This window comes from Pyxicephalus adspersus, chromosome 11 (assembly GCF_032062135.1).
Source record: "Pyxicephalus adspersus chromosome 11, UCB_Pads_2.0, whole genome shotgun sequence".
In the NCBI taxonomy this organism is placed as follows: domain Eukaryota; kingdom Metazoa; phylum Chordata; class Amphibia; order Anura; family Pyxicephalidae; genus Pyxicephalus; species Pyxicephalus adspersus.
In genome coordinates, this window is record NC_092868.1 from 4,421,007 (window position 1) to 4,438,864 (window position 17,858).

A 17,858-nucleotide genomic window follows, 5' to 3' on the forward strand; every position below is an offset into this window, starting at 1 on the left:
AGGGGCTCCTCCAGGGTTCCTTCATGTATTAAACTTACCCAAAAGCCAGGGTAAAACAAATTGGCATTGTTTTCCAACTGATATTCCAAACAATTATCCAATACATTGGAAAATGTGATTGGGCTCTGATTGGATGTGCTCATTTGTTTGCAGTTACAATATGACTCTGATCCATACTTGCAATCAATAATTATCGCCATGTCTGGTCTATGCACAGCCAGATTAAATAAGCTCTCTGCAGACTTCAGGAATCATCCTTCAATGGGTGCTAAAGGTAGAGTCAATTCTATAGCTTACTATTCTTCTTCCTTGCGCATTATTTCTTTCTCCAAACTACTGTATGTGCTGGCATTGCTCCTCTTCCCCTCCCTCTACCTTTCCTTCATATTCTTTATGTGGCTGCCAGAAAGGAGCAATGGGAAGGACTATAGGGGGGCATTTAGGTGAAAGCTTTAATTCTACTTGGGCTGATAACAAATCCAAGCTAGCATCATCCAGCAGCAATGTCAAGGCTTGGGATGTCTACACATGGGAGGCTTTTCCAGGTAATTGCCATGCATGAAACATAGTAAACTGACAAGAGTTACGCTAAAATCAAGGTCTGGTGGCGGGGGTCCCTTTATGGTGACTGTCTGGAGGGCCCCACATGGGCTGTCATTGCTCGTCTAATTGCTTTTGATGACCTAAAACATGTATGGTGCAAATAAGTGGCAGTAAAGTAAAAGAATTCCATATTTGTTAATGACATAGACAGCACAGAAGCTCATCATTGGAAACCTCCATGATTCTCCAATGGCAGATCCCATTTTAGATTTGTCCAGTAGTCTACCTAGTCTGGATCTGGTTTTGTATGGTCAAATACAGGTTCCAAATGTCTCCAATTTACCCTTTCTACAGGTAACAAACCATACCTGTGCAGATCAGTATAAAAAATAATTGCAAACAAACAGGAACATTTATTGTATGGCAAATAAGACATTGCGTGTCCCATCTGCAATAAAGAATCCACCTTTTCTCTAATTTAGGTAAAGTTCCATTTTAGGAATCATGTTACAGAAAAGCTTTTATAATATAATTGGATAATTAATAATAAGGAATAATGTAATTCCTTTAATTGTATTCACTTACGTGTCTCCTGCACTTATTGTAAGTTTCTCCTTATTCACTTTTTGGATCTAAAGGAAAATGATGTGATTTACAAACTACTTTCATGCTGATCTCTATGAGTGACACCATTATTAGTCAGACTGAAAATTTTATTATTGCTGACAAGTGGCAACCAGCAATATGTAAAAAAGGAACTAACTAATCTGATTCCGTTTATCTTGTTCTGTTTATCTTGTTGTTGTATCTTGATTTTTGTTCTTTATCTTTAAATACACAAACAACGCTGTTATCTCCCGCTCACACTCATCACCCAATTGCTGTCACTTTGTGCAGTTGAGATTTATTTAAATTCGCTTTTTTCTTGACTTTGATGATATTTTTTACTATTTTACTCAACTTGAAACTTAAATACCTAAAAAGTGATTTGAAATTTTTTATTATTAGTCATCAACACTGTCTAGGTTTTATTACAAATGTGGTCTACCAATAATTAAGTAATTTCAATAAGAAGCAGAGGTCAGCCGTAACCTATTTGCAGTCAAATAGGTAATAGGAAATTACCCGGGCGCCTTTTCACCGCAGAGCACAAATAAAGTGCGTAATTAGTAATAATAATAATAATAATAATAAAGTAAGTAATTCTTTAAAAAATATTAATGTTGGAGGCATCTTGCTGGCTTGAATGGAGGGGAATGGTGCCAGGGGTGTTTTGCTTGGGCACCACAATGGGCAGAAACAGCCCGGCATCCAAGAACTGTTAATCTACGATAAATCACATTTTGGGTTTAGATGCCCTTTTTAGAGGCTGAAATGCAGCTGTAACATTTTGTAAATCCATGTGTAAAGGGAGGCTGGGGGTGCTGTAAGCTGCTAAACCGATAATTGGCAGAGTGGTAACAGTTGGAGGTACAATAAGCATGCACAGCTCAGCACAGAGATGGTGGAAGCCCCTTGCAATAGGTACATCTGGTGTGCAGACCCTAACATTTAGTGTAGAGATGGTTGGAGCTCCTCGTGTTGGGCATTACGGGTATGCAGAGCCAGAACAAATACTCCCAATGACCCTAGCAATGAGTAAAGCAAGTGTGCATACCGGAGAACCTATTGTAGAGATGGTGGGAGCTTAACCAGTACAGCAGTTGTACAGAGCCTAAAGTTGGGTACACGTTTAATAAGAGCCCCTCATAACGGGCACAGTAGGTGTGGATAGCTGGAACCTCTGCACAGGGATTATGGGAACCCCAAACTCAATGGATGCTTATTGGAGTTGACAGGCAGCTCTATGTGATATGGCCACACGTGCATTGGGAATTGAAGTGTTTAAATCTTTATTTCCACTAGTGAGGGAAAGCCAAAACGTTTCAGTGCCAACAAACCTCCCTTCTCTTCATCAGGCCTAAGGCTTTTTATTTTTTGTGCCTATAAGGAAGTCACTCAACAATGTAACTTTGGTTTGTCTTTGTGGACATGACATTGTTAATGTAAGCAGGCACCCTCTTTGGACGGCTTCCACGGATCCGCCCGCGCCACTTTACCACAACTATTCAACAAAAGTAGATAACTGCTCTCATATCATGCGCCTTTTACAACCTCAACAGTGTATCATCTAATATTATGATTGAGGCGTTTTGTTGCTTGATATAAAATTGAAGATATCACGTTACAACATATAAGTCACAGATTGTACTGCAACAACTCATTATTTGCTCATTTCTGATCTCTGAATGATTTTCATTGATTATTCGGTCAGTAACATCATCCAGTACTACTTTTTCTTATAACTACAGTGAGGAATTCAATACGTCCAAACCAATATTTTGGTTTTACCTTTACTGTATCGCTGAGCATTAGCCGGTACCAGGTGTCTGTTCTATGTGTCAAAAGTTTCCGCAGTCTTGCCAAGTCTCCCAAACCCCTGATGAAGCCCTATGGGGCAAAACGCCTCGGGTGGGAAAACAAGCTTTTGCTGCCATCACATTTTGTTTAACCTCCCTAGAGGTAACCCAGAGTGTGACTCGGGGTAGAAAAAAGTTGCTGAAAGTGGTAACCCTCGGCATAGGTAATCCTATGGAAGGTAATAGTAAATAGAGCATTACCTGATCAGCCGGCATCCTGCGTCGTCCATCGCTGCTATCTCTGTCTTCTTCCGGATGGCTTCTGCACCCGATGAGTTACCGGGAGTTCCCGGTGACGTCAGTGCGTGTGTACGTTGCCGGCGGGCTGGGGCGGGAAATTCAAAATCCATCAAAATCGCTTTTTATTCCAGGCAATAATGGGGTTACAGAAGGGTTATTAGTAACGTTATAGGGATGAATTGGTGTTAGGGTATATAGAAGGGTAATTTGCTAAATTTTCAGGCAGGATTAGTGCTGGGGTAACAAGGAGGGCAAATGTTAGGCTTACAGGGAGGATTAGTGTTAGAGTTACAGGAATGGTTATAGTGAGGGTTATAGGCGTAAAATAGGGAGGATTAATGTTAGGGTTAGAGTGAGCGCTAGAACAAGCCCGGGCGTTATTGGGGGAATAAAGGAAGGTGGGTTACTGTGAGGGTTAGAGGAAGGACTAGTGTTAGGGTTACAGAGATGGTGTTGAGGCTACAGCAGGTAGTTTAAATTGGATTACCTGGGGAGCAGAAACTAAGTGTCTGTTGGTCTTTACCAGAGCACCCTGGAAGGAATGATTGGCTGGTAGCTGGGGGCTACCAGACTACTTTGCTGTAGGTGATCGCCAGGTTGCAGCCCCTAGGCCCTCCCCACCAGTGATGGAACTTGGTCCAGAGACAGCCTATGAGGTACCATTTAAACTGGGCATTGGCAGGTGTACAAACCAATAACCAGTGGGCAGCACAAGGAGCCAAGGTCAAGGCAAATGGCAGTCAATAATCAAGGTGGAAATGGTTACAGTAGGTGGCAGAAAATATTCGTTAGTCTGGGATCAAGTCTGGCAGCAAGCAATAATCAGTGACGGAACAGAAGGTTGAGTCGAAGTCAGTGACTTGGAGGTCCAACAGGTAGAATATTGCTGAGCAGAACAGCAGGTAACACACAGAGGATCTAGCAAACTAATCCTAGAACTGGAAAGACCTGATGGGCAGTGCGTACATGCGTAGCATAGCATATTCACATGCATAGCCCATATGCATAGAGCTTTGAGTGCACATAGAGTCCTATACAATATAGCAATCACTTAGCTGCATCTCCATCAGGGCTTATTGTCCGCAATTAGGAAGACATTCAGAAAATGGTAATAGATGGCTGCTGTTAGTGTTACCGAGAAACTTAGTGTTAGAGTTGAATGGAAAGTTAGTTTTAGGGTTAGGAGAATGGGTCGGTAGAGAGATTTAGTGTTGGGGTTACAATAAGGGGTTATTGCTGGGTTGTAGGAAGGCTAGTGTTTGTTTAATAGGGTCAGTGTTACGGGGTGGAGAGAGTGCTGTTTAAGTTGCAGGGAAGGTTAGCGTTACAACAAGGGTTAGATGTAAAGGTAGGATTGAGTGAGTCAGAATGAGTCAGAGTTGAGTGAGGGTTACAGCTTAAATAACCAGCCAAACTATACTATTACCCAAACTTTTGTACCAATATTCAAAATCTGAATTCATAACTTCTGATACCCTAGGGATTCCACTGGCATTGATATGACCATTATATTAATCAAAAGAAACGATAGCCAATGGGTAAGTACAAACCAATTTTTACCGATAGATATCAGGTGATGCCCTGGCTGCATGAATTACTACATACCCTTTCCTGGTCGTATGGACTAACTACAAGTCTTAGCACAATAGCAGCCCTCTTTGCTGTATACGATAGGATATCTTTATTTCTCTCCTCCCTCCCCATTTTCATTAGGATAAATAGATCTATACCTACTTGACTATGTTCTCACAAAACCCCTATTTAGGGTGTATGAAACAAAAATCATATATATGAGTATTAAAACTGGACCTAATCTACTAGGACAACATTTAAACAATTGTGTTGCTTTGGGCTTGGACATATTAAACTGCATGCAGTTGAATACTGCTTCTTTTACCCCCTACCTACACTCCAACCAAATAAATCATACAACCTCTGCAAATTTATACCCCTGAAGAAGCCTATACCAGGCGAAACGCGTTGTGAATCATGCGACCATAACAGGTCCCCTTCTTACCTTGTTTTCAATCTTTATATGTACTTTGTATGACATTGGAAGGAGTCTTATGTCTAGATTAAAATATCCAAATCCTGTGACAATAACAGACATTTGGATATTGAGCTTAAAATAAATAATATGCACCTAATATGTACAAATATCTAGGACAACCTTTCTCAGCCTTTTTTAAAATGGAGAAAAAATGTTCGGTCTGTAGGAAGGCTTGCCAATAATTGTGAAATGCCCAATTCATGATTTTACCCAGCTAACCTGGTGGACAATGGGAAGAATGACTCTTACATTGCTGACCAGTGGGTAGGTTAGATAAATGAATGGCATGCTTTCTTCCCAATCTAGGTAAAGTTTGAGACCTACCAACAATAAAAGGTAGGGATCCACCTGCAAGATTGGAAATATTTCTCCCCACATTCCAATTGGGATTTTGTAATGCAAAGCTTATAGCTGATACAAATGCACAATAAATAAAGAATGCAATCTGGTTATTTTTTTGGGTGACTCCTGAAAACCAAATGTTGGATATTCTCCAAGGGAACATTCAAATCTTTCAGTAGGATTTCACATTCTATGTGTCATTCTGTACATTTTCAGACCTTCCCATGCATGGCGGTAACCATCCAGTGTTTTATTGTTGAAAATGTCCATGTAATATGAAATAATCAAATCTTATCCTCTGTACCTTTATCTTAGATCACAACAGCGGCAATGGTTCGCCAGCACCAAGAACATGGCGGTCATCGTGCCAAATGGAAAGTTTTTGGATTTACTGGAAGTTGAAAACTGATACAGTACAATAGAAAGCAGATCACAGGTAAGCAATGATCATATTCGTTGGCTGGCCTTTTATCCAAGTAGGGACATATGTTCCAAACTGACGGGGAATGCAGGGGCGGGGGAATTCTAGCAAACTGTCCCTTTAAGAGATCCTTGGCAATAGTGTACAGAGACATAGAGATTTAGAAACAAAATATTTTAAATAAGATAAATCTTTTACATTTTTTACATCTTTTACCTAAATATTGGGTTTAAATCTTCTTGAAAAGATGTGTTACAATAAATATGGGTAAGTGTACTCTTTTTCCCTATGCTGCGTATGTGTTCTCTGGGTGCTGAGGCACATCTCCTTTACTTACAGTAACTCCAGAGTGCATTAAGCACTAGGCACTAGGAGGCGCTATTTGGGCCGACAGTCCCAGGCAATGTGCCACAGCAGTAGGGTGTGCTCGGCCTGTTCCCTATGGCGGTTTTGCTCGCTTGGTTTCGCCCGGGGGGTTGCAGGCTTAGCGGGAATAGGTCGAGCACACCCTACTTGGGTTGGGTACCGCCTGGGATTGTCAACCCAAAGAGCATCTCCTAACAGCTGGGTGATGCCATGATCACAAAGCCAAAGAGACAGCAACACAAAAAGAGAATGGGAACAAGGTGGTGGCCATACATGGCATAAAACTGTAGAGAAATGTAGCACCAAAGCTTCATTGGTAGTTTGTTTGCTGAACAATGTCACCCTTCACCAGAGTGTCATCCTCTGTAATAAAAAGAGTAATATAAAAACTGAAAAGAAAACCCGTGAAGAGTTTATGACATCCTTGATCTGAGACTAATTCTGGCAGGAGATTGTTCCATGCTCTGCCCAAACACCATGGGTGGCATTGGCTGTTCAGAGAATGATCGAAGCTTTAGTATACTTACATACCGTAGTTAAAAAAAAAAGACATATATCCATCAAGCTCAACCACTAGGGAAATAAACATACCCCAGATAATAAACCCCATGGACATAGCTGATCTAGAGGAAGGCAAAAAATCCCCTGGTACAAACTGCTCCAATGAGAGAAAAAAATCCTTCCTGATTCCATGAGCAATCAAATGTTTCCTGGATCAGCAGTCTCTGTTATTTTTACTATAAATTTTTATTTAAGTAGCCTTAGGGTCAGTAATGAGCAATGGAAGGAAAAACAATAAAGGGGCATAAAATCATCAAAGGCAATTAACTGTCTAAGAGATGACTTTCTCTCAATTCCTGTTGGATATAAGTCTACCCAGTGGGACTGGACACATGAAGTTCCAAGCATTTCATTCATTTCCCTCTATATACCAAATATATAAAAAATAAAACACTAGAAATATATCTATAATGACCCCGTTTCCTGTACTGGCCTTCTGGTTTCATCCAAAATTTGCATTCTAAGAAAATAGAGAAAGTTAATAGTGAAGCTATAGATCAATAAAGTGAACCTGTATGCCATTATCTGATTGGTTACAGAGACCGGCAGAGACTGTGGACTCCTCCTTTTGGCCCCTGCAGTCAAATCCTTTGCAGCCCCTGTAATTGTGAGATTGAGAAAACAGCACATGTGTTCAATGTTTGTAATAAAATATAGGACTACTGTCGTTCCGCATTTTAGCCACAAGATGCCGCTGTTTCTGAGCACAGCTAAACAAGTGGCCAGTATTTGTATATTGTTAGGAGGTGTGGTTGTTCTGAGGAGAGGAAACAGGAAGGAGGAGAGCAGACATTTTGCAAGGACTGTGTGTGTAAAAGAGAATCCATTCGCATCCAAGGGTCAGCGTGTTCCTAGAGACTCAGAAGCTGTGGCTGAGTGAAGCTGACAACCATCCAAGGTAGATCCTGTCCAGAGGAAAGAGGATTGTTGTCCAGAAAGGCTGAGAGAAGCTGAGGAACCGAGAGCTGTCTGTCCTGCAGGACCTCATGTTTGCTGAAGAGACTTGTTGCTGTTTTTCAGTTTAAAGACATTGATGGATCCAGAACAAGACCTGGGTCAGTAAAATCGTGCACGCACCGCATTATAGGATTGGCGCCTGAAACACCAAAGACTGAGATTATACCTGCAATAGTTAGTAAGTTAGGGTCTATGTATGTGGCAGGTCATATTAACCAATCTTGAAAAGGACGCTGTGCTGACCTCTGGGGTGAATGTATTTAATGTGTTTCATTTGTGTTATTGTTTGGAATTTTGTTTATTGTAATATTACGCAGTAAAGTACGTTTTTTTTTATATGAGCTGGCATCCGTGTTGTATTCTCTGTTCGTGACTTCGCTGTATCCTAGAAAGCCCCCGGTACACGGCTTACATAATGATGTCACAAGAGACATTACTCTTAAGGGAATATAAAAAAAGTACCAGGAGACACTATAAAGAGGCAGAAAAGGAAGGTTAGGGGTACATTTAAGGTGCAAACTAAAGTTCATCTTGAGGAAAACCTTCACCGGCTGCATTCATTGATCAGCTCCGTGTGCAATCCCCGGCACTAGAGGTCAAATGTGGACAAGTCTCTCCTTTCAAAACCTCCAATGCTCTCTGATTGGCTGAGGAAAACTTTTCTCAGCCAATCAGGGAGCACTAGAAGTTTTGAATGAAGATAGTTGTCCAGTTTTGACCTCTAGTGCCGGGGATCGAAAACAAAATTCCCAGGTCTGCAAGAATGATCTGAGAATTTACTGCCATCCTGAGGCACTAGAAGTTTACTAACCTTTAATGCCCCGGGGATCGCAAACCCGGAGGATTCCCAGGGAATCCTGTGAGTCCCCTGTGAATCCCCCTGTTATAATTTCCTCGATCTACCGATGGTTTTGTGAAATTGGTTCACCGAAATTTCGCTGAACCATCGAAGTTCGAGGACATTTTCATCCCTAGTCCAGAACTGAAAACATTTGGCATTGCATAGTAAATGAATAATTAATTCATATTATTTAATTATTAATTATTTATACATTAATTACTATTAATAATTTTTTGAGAAATCTGTTCCAGATTTGCTGAATCCCCCAGTTTCTCCCATGATAGTCCATCTTCTCCAGTCTTGGAGGGCATTAATAAATCAAAGAATTACGAATATTTGACAATATGTCTCTCTGTATGTATGTTTTGTTATGCATTTTTAAGTAATCTGTAAGGGTGACATTCTTACCAACTGCCAGCAATGTAGGAGGTCTGATTTATTAAAACTCTCCAAGGCTGAAGAGGATAAATTTTCATGAGTGAAGCTGGGTGATCCAGCAGAACTGGAATGGATCTGGTCCAGGATTCAAAACATTTGCTAGCAAATGACAGAAGAAATCCATTCCAGGTTTGCTGGATCACCCCCCTTCACTGATGAAAGTGTATTGTCTCCAGCCTTGGAGAGCTTTAATAAATCAGGGCCATTCTTCCCACTGACCACCAAACTAATGGCTGTGGATATAGTAATAATCCCGGGGGGGTCGCTGAGGACCAGAAAGTTATTTCAAGGATTTCCCTGTTAATAAGGTCAACAAACACTTGCCTAACAAAATTTGCTCGCACAGCAGCCCTTCTGTGAACAAAAGCTGTAGATCTAGAGCCCCTATGAGATTTTTAATTGTTTGGGTTTTTAAAGTAAAAAAACAGAGGAATCATTATAAAATAAATAAAAATACAATAACATCACCTACATTTAGAAACATTCATATACTTTTAACATAAATAAATAAACAAATAATAAAATCAAAGCATCAGCAGTTTAACTTTGATCATATAAGTATCTGATGGGTTTTTGATCAAATTTTGAAACAATTGTGCATGGTTATGCTTTTTATTGAGGACATTATCAAGTGAAAGTATAATGAATAATCTGAAGCGATAGCGAGCGTGGTAAAATAATGGATTGATTTTGGATGAACATTTATTAAGTCATTATTCTTGTATGGCTGCTGCAACAGAGCTGGAAAGAGATGCTGTAACATTGTTACAGATTACAATAAATATATAAATGGATGTATTGGTCAGACCACATCTGGAATATGGAGTCCAGTTCACAAAAAGGACATTGTGGAATTGGAAAGAGTGCAGAGAAGGGCAACTAAACTAATAAAAGGAATGGAGGAGCTCCGCTATGAGGAGAGATTAGCTGAACTGAATGTATTCTCCCTTGAGAAGAGACGTATAAGGGGGGGATATGATCACCCTGTATAAATATATAAATGGTCCATATAGAGAACTCTCTTCCCAATTACTCACTGTAAGATCATTACAAAGCACAAGGGGGCGCTCTTTGCATCTGGAGGAAAAGAAGTTTAAGCTCCGGATAAGGAAGGGATTCTTCACTGTAACGTCTGTGAAAATGTGGAATCGGCTCCCTCAGGAAGTAGTTTCAGCAGCTACTATGGATTGCTTTTCAAAGCTGGATGATTTCTAGAAGCACAGAATATATACTAAGTATATATTAAGGCTTTAAAGTAAAGAAATAACAGTGACTGCAGATCCAAGGAATTTTACATTCCTTTGGATCAGCTGTGTATATCTGGTTTAATCTGCGATATGTTTTTTTCCCTAGTGGTTGAACTTGATTGAATAACTGTTTTACACAATTAGGAAACGCAGTCACTACTTACTGGTGCATGGAGCATCGATGGAAATGACTTCTCACACTCATATCACGTCTCCATAACTCTGACATCCTCGGTACTTGGAAGTATCAGATTTCATAACCTGCATGTCATGCTTGTGTGATCATATACATTGAACATAACAAGCGAGGATAACTTGTGAGAACTCTTCCTTGTTTTCTGCAGGCTACCAATGCACAGTGCAATACATTTTTGCTGAATTCATTTAAAGTGCAATGCATTTCTGCAAACTTACAAAAACATCAGCTCACCAAATGGCTAATTCTGCTGAAACACTTCCACATATCTGTGTATCAAACCCTGATGGGTTTTATATTATATTATTTATATTATATGGATCAAACATATATATATTTATGTGCCTCTTGATGCATTGTCATGCTGCATGCAGAACTAAACTTTGGAATTAAAAAAATGCGATCAGGCCGGCCTTTATTACAATAGCAGTGTTGGATGCTGCTTTTTAATCTCATTTTTGCATTGGTCTATACCCCCATGGTGATGCCCACCATCCAGTGCCCAGTATTTGACAATATCTTGCTATTAAGCAGGTGGCAAGATAACGCCATCCACATTGGCTTCAGTAGGATTTGCTGCAAAGCTTTTGAAATAGAATCAAAATTCTCATAGCTGTGAAATGAACCCAAACAGATTGAATAACACTTACTACAAAGTGACACACGCCTGCCTCAGGCTGGGGAAAAAAGAAGTTGTTGTAACATAACAAACCCTATTTATAGCAATCTGACCGTGTGTACAGACTCAACAATGGAGTCAGTCAACTTGACAGCTGAGAACTTTCACTTGATTGGTTTACAAGTACTTCATAAGCGCCAAATCATTACAAAGGCATAAGAAACATTAAATACAAATAATAAACAATCAAATAGAATAAAAATTTGTGCCTAAAGCAGACCTAAACTAAACCTAAAATAAAAAAAGTTTAGAACACCACCCCTTTCTGTGGGCAAAGCACAAAGCCTTCCGGGATACCTACGTTATGCATCCAGGGGGGCTCTTGGCTGTTCCTTGTGTGCATGCCCGAGATCAGAGTATGCTCATAGGAGCCCGTTCATTATTGGAAGAACATTTTGCCGTTGTGAGATCGGCAATCTTTTTTCCCCAATCTACGCCACCCAATCTCATGCCCGTGCAGTGAGAGATCCATGACGCATGAAGAAGAACCTGGAGGAAGAGAGAAGATGTCGGCGTCCGGAGCTTTCTCTGACCAATACCGGGATGACACGGGACCCAAACGAAGAAACCTCCCAATGGATAGATATATCTGCGGGAATAAAGGTAAGTTTTTTTTGAGTTTAGTTCCGTTTTAAGTACCCAATAACACAATAAACCATATATACTATATGCATATCGCGAGAACCTTTTTATGTAGTACAGAAGGGTATTTTGCTGGCTTTGTTTGATAGGGAAATCCCCTTCACTGTGTTGGAGGCACAACAGGAAATGAGATAAACATCTTTTAAAAAAAGGAAAAATTCCCTTTTAGATACTTGTCACCAGGAATGGGTTTTTTTTGGGTCTGATGAACATTCCTTGATTGAACCCATTCTAATCAAAATTAGTAGAATAGCTAGGTCAGATTAATTAAGGTTCTCCAGGGCTGGGGACAATAGACCATCATGGGAGAACCTGGGGGAATCCAACAATTCTGGAATACATTTATTAAAATCATTTTCTATTAGTTGGCAAATGTTTTCAATGCTGGACCAGATCCAGTCCAGGTTTGCTGGATCACTAAGCATTTCCTATCTTCTCTAGTCCTGGATACTTTTAAAACATCAAGTGTCTTAGCTATGTGACACTGAATGAAACTTTAACCCTTACCCAAAATGTGTTTTATTTTCGGAAACCACAGCACATGCAAAGTAAAAGTTAACTGGGTGATTTTTTCATCAACACACTTTGTTGATGTTTATCTACATTTTCAGTAAGCAGAAATACATTCACTGATTTTAGTACAGATGCAAAAAAAAAAAAATTAAACCAGCATGGATATTATAATATGATCTAATATGCATAACCTAAAACTGCTGCAAAATGGCAAAACATTATAATAGCCAATTATTTCCATAGTGCAGAATTTATCAATTTGTGTTCCTCTACGTGTTCCTCACGTATGCAGGCACATTTAGGTTGTATGTTTGAGATATATATATATTTTTTTTTTTTTGCTTTGTTGTAATTAAACAGATAGAAGACAAAATGTCTTTGTGCTGTTTACTGGCTAAAGTGGTGGAGATTTAACATCCCTGAAGCCAGAAGTGCTCCAAGTTGAACTATGTCGGGTTCATTGCTTTCATTGGAGATTGAGAAATGGAAGTTTCCCGTATCCGTCTGCTCTCCATCCTAGAGCTTGAGCTGGATGTTGCACAATGGTTGTTCCAATGAGACGTCCATTATTCAGCCATTGTAGATTAGCAACGCCAAGGTTGCACAGGTGTCGGATTTTGGCTTGAGATGAACACAATTGTGCGCTCCTCTGGCTTGTGCTTGTATCTTAAGTCAATTTTCAATTTAGAAATCTCATATCTCATTATTACTTTTGTGCTTTATTATTTTCATACACTTAGCCATTTGTGACTTCATTTTAAGTGGTCCCACTTTTTATAATTCAGGTATGTTTCTGTTGTGGAAAGGTACAGGTGATGTCTCCTTCTGGATAAAGGATCTGCTATGCAGAGGCTGGGAGTCAGCTAACTCAGCTGAACAGATACTGAGTACTGCTGGGATCTGTAGTGTGTTCCATGTATAAACCTGCTAAGGATTGCTGGGATTTGTGATGCTTCCATGGATGGGAGCTGCTGAGAATTTTGGGACTTGTAGTGCTCTCTCCCTTCTGAGCCAAGGGACTTGTGTCAGTGAACCCAACAGAGGTCCAGGATTGCCGGACTGCTGGAACTGTTAGTTATGTTGACGTAGGATTACAAGGAGGCACCCCAGAACCTTGCTGTGTGTATTTCTGGACCTGTGACCTTATTATATACTTTAGTTTGCCCTACTCCAGTCTATTTCTTTTGTGGGTGTCTCTTTAATAAAACCCTCACCTGTTGATTCTCGTTCCCAGCTCTGCGTTCCTAGTTTTTCACAATGACTGTCTGTATTTAGTTTCCGGCATCTATCGATCTTGATTGCACTTCAAGTTATTTTTCCCCAGGCAATATAAACATTTATGAGATTAGTGTTACACATAAACATCTTTGAAAAAAGCAAGCTGCAGGTGCAGAGTTTAGCTTGTAAAGGAATGGCTTCTAGAATAAATATAAAGCAAAGAGAAAATAATTTCAGCACACATAAACCACCAAAATATAATAACTTACTAAACTTTCCTGTACTTCAAAAACCCCCTGTCTTCTCCTAATAGAGTCCTGAGTTTAAATGAGAAGGACCGCACCCCAGACAATATCTGACATTGGTAGGGCGTGTTACTTGTCCTCTTATCACTCCCCAAAAAGTCTTGTGATATATAAATCAATAAGGTTGTGGGCAGAACACTGCACCTTGCATCAAGTCCCTCATTCTGTGTCTTGAGTAAGAGAACAATTCATACATAAGTTATTAAGTTACCATTTTGGCTTAATACAATGAAATACGGATGGTGAGAAAGAGACCAAGCAGTCTATGAAGCCTTGTTTTGATTTTTTTGGACATAGGGTCCCATCAGGAAAAAGGTTAATTTTTGCATTTGCATGTTTCTTCTGGTAAGTATTTCTTCTAGTGAGATTTTTTCCACTTTAATCCTCTAACACATGCTAAAATGACATATGATTGAAAGGCCCTAAAAAGGTAATAAACCCAAAAATGAAAAACTTGTGACTAGGCAGATCCTTTATTGCAGGGACAAGTGATGTCCCATCTGCAATAAAATAATTTAACTTGTTTGGTCGCAAATTTGTAGTCCCTGGTAATATTGGGTGCCACCATCTTTTTTCCTTCTTCTCTTCATGGCCATCTTGGTTGTTCCAGTTAGGATGACATAACTTCTACGCAGGGGTGCAGGATTTTATTCAGTCCAAAGTAAGCTTGGATGCTCCAGATATCCCGGCTTCCTTCACTGAGCTATACATGCATATTATTATTATTACTACACAGTATTTATATAGCGCCATCATATTACGCAGCACTGTACAAAGTCCATAGTCATGTCACTATCTGTCCCTCAAAGGAGCTCACAATCTAATGGCCCTACCATAGTCATATAGTATACTTGCATAGCTCAGCAGTTGTTTGGCACATTAGCATGGTGTTCCAGTAGGTGAGGTTGGTTATGGAGGAAGGAACATAAAACCCTGCCTGATCTCAAATTTTGAATGCAACTTTAGTTCCACTTGAAGGTATTTTTTTTTGGGGGGGGGGCGGGGATGATTTATTAATGGAGTATCCATTTTTATTTGATATCATCACATATTTACCATTATATAAAAGGGTGGCTATCCCTTTAATATAATGTATAAAGATAATTTTTTATTTATACTTTTTCAAAAAAAAAAGTTTTTCTATCTCCTGCAGACTTCTGGGATACTTGTGAGATATATGTCAGGAGGCTGTGGGCTCCCTCTAACCATGGCTGAAATCAGGCGTACGTCATCAATGGGCTTTCCTATAATGTAAAAAGTGCTTGGTCTCACACATGCGTACATGGCGGGAAGACACATCACTTCAGACACATCAGCCAGGAGATGGCTGTTACGCACCTGCCACATCCATGCAAGGGAGCTGCCAATTCAACCTGAAGGATGGCGTTAGATCCCGGAGACGGGTGGCTCAGGAAGAGGCCTGAGGCAGAAAGCACCCTTGATAGAAGCTATATTCTTGCAAGGTTGGGACGTTGTTTAAGCTTGTTGCTGAAGGCTCAGTTTGTTTTTTCTGTATGCCAATGGAAGTAGTTAATCACAGCAAGAAAACAAAGACTGCTTAAAGTTGCTGATTGGCATTTAAGGGCTGGTGTACTGCTCACAATGGAAGTGTTAGTGCAGAAGTTGGAAATTGCCACAATGCAGCCTCAGCAGAGTATGGACTGCACAGCGGGACGCTATACAGGCGCAGCTGACTGCTCTCCGGGAATCCATGGCCATTCTGACCACAGAGAGAAGCCCCATGAGCACAAAGAGCACAGACAAAGTCGAGGATGTACAGCAGCTTTATCAAGGGTGGGAACTAGCTCCCGCTCAACCAACACAAGCCAAAGTCTGCAATTTCAGCTTCAGCAGAATGGGATCATTAAGGGCTACGAGTGCAAGGCAGATGTGAATTGTCTGCAAGCCTGGAGAATAAAAAGACTGCCATTAAAAAACTTGATACCACTTTTGGTGTAGGAGTGGAAGTTATCCTGGGAAAAGATTTCCCTATCCATCTGAATCCTGTGGTTTGCACAAATGTGACATATATGTCAAAGGATGTAAAGGGATGTAGAAAAAAATGAGTGTGCTACCAAAAAAAAGTAAATTCGGTTGCAGCCTATTGCAGTGAACAATAGAAGCCGAGAAATCACAAATAAATGAGAAGTTTGTATTTGAATTAGTCAGTGTGTTACCCATGTTACTCTGATCAGAGATTGTCTGTCTAGCCCCAGGTACTCCGGTTTCCTCCCACATTCCAAAAACATGCAAATTGATTCCCAAAATTGACCTAAGACTGTCCTAAAGACATATGACTATGTTAGGGACATCAGATTGTGAGCTTCTTTGTGGGACAGCAAGTCACATGACTTTGGACTTTGTAAAGTGCTGCATAATATATCAGTGCTATATAAGTACTGTGTAATAAAATAGTGTTAGAAGATGCTTATCTGTCCGATGATCCTGTGCCATTGCAGTTTATTCTGTCAAGCAATGTAATTTGCAGCAGAAAGAAGAAACAAGAAATAAGAGCAGCCCCTGCTTCCCTTTAGCCGTGCAGCGTGATGTATTTTATCGGCATCCCCAGCACACATTGTGAGGCTGTGTACAGGTGAAGGGGACATTGGAGGCAGATTAGATCCTGACTTCCACAGTCATTGGGTGCTGGGAGTTTATAGCATTTTAGCTCCCAGTCACCATTGCTTATTACTAAACTAGGCTGACTTGCTGTTGTACTCGTGTGATTTACTATTGCTGACCTTGCCTGTTTCTGTGAGTTTATGCTGCCTGGACCGACCTTTTGCCTGTGACCCCTACTCTGCTTGTGTCTTGCCCCGGTGTACCTCGTCTGGTGGATGGATTATCTGTGTATGATCTCTGGCTCTGTATTCTAGACTTGTTTCTAATGGAATCTTGGTACTGCTTTATCTGTGGGCTCCTGGTCCTCTGCCAGCCCTTCCCAAGGCACCATTCCTTGTGCACTAAGTCCCGGGGGCAACCGAGGCTGAGCGGGGGCATTGCTATAGGTGAAGAATGCCAGTCAGATTGGGGGAATGCTGTCTGGGGAATATTGTGGGCCTTGCGGATAGCATTCCTTACACACAATCATTTAACATTTTCAATGCTGTGTACAGGGAAGTCAAAGTTTCTAAGAAGTCATGTGACTTTTTAAAAATAGTTTTACCTTAACTCATGTCACAATAAATCAATGCAGGAACGTAGCAAATGGTGACCAGTGTGATAGGAGAGTTCAGAAGACTGAACAGGTTAACTGGGAAAACGGTTTGAATGTTGGATAAATATTGACTGTAATTATGTTAAAAATTGCAACAATAAAACTTTGGTCCAATGTACTGCCCAAATTATGCCTCATCCTCATTTTACTGGCATATAATATGAACCACCAAAATAAAATATTCTTTTTATATAATTTATTATCCTAAAACATTTCAAACATTTCCTGAGTTATAGTTCACATATATTAAACATACAAAAGCACAATACTGTAATCAATACATCACAAATCTCCTTTTGTCTGTGTTGGTTAGAACCATCCTCCATATTGTTTAATTCACATTAGGGTTACCCTTACTCAACACATTTCATGTCTATACAGAAAACTTCTTCAGGAGTTCTACGGGGTAAACATAAATTGTTCTTGGATCCAGAAAGCAACCACAGCACCAATAGCACTCATCAAATAAGGGATGAGCGAGCGAAATTTTAAAATTCCATCATGCAACGAATCGTACCGAACATGTAAGCCAGAACGGCCTGTTTAAATTCAGCCGTCGAGATCATATTTTTTGAGACCGGTAGTATGTGTTCTTGGATAGAGATTCTCTATCCAAGAGCACA

General features: G+C 40.2%; 1 long non-coding RNA gene across 1 annotated transcript in view; it reads left to right on the forward strand.

Annotated features, from left to right (window-relative positions):
• The window catches only part of LOC140340312 (uncharacterized), a 70,886-nt gene extending 53,035 nt beyond the window's left edge, over positions 1-17,851 (forward strand). Inside the window, exons 3-4 of the long non-coding RNA XR_011922628.1 lie at positions 5,950-6,070; positions 15,172-17,851. This is a non-coding gene — a long non-coding RNA (uncharacterized lncRNA). The remainder of the gene's footprint in view (positions 1-5,949; positions 6,071-15,171) is intronic.
• The last annotated feature ends 7 nt before the right edge of the window (positions 17,852-17,858 follow it).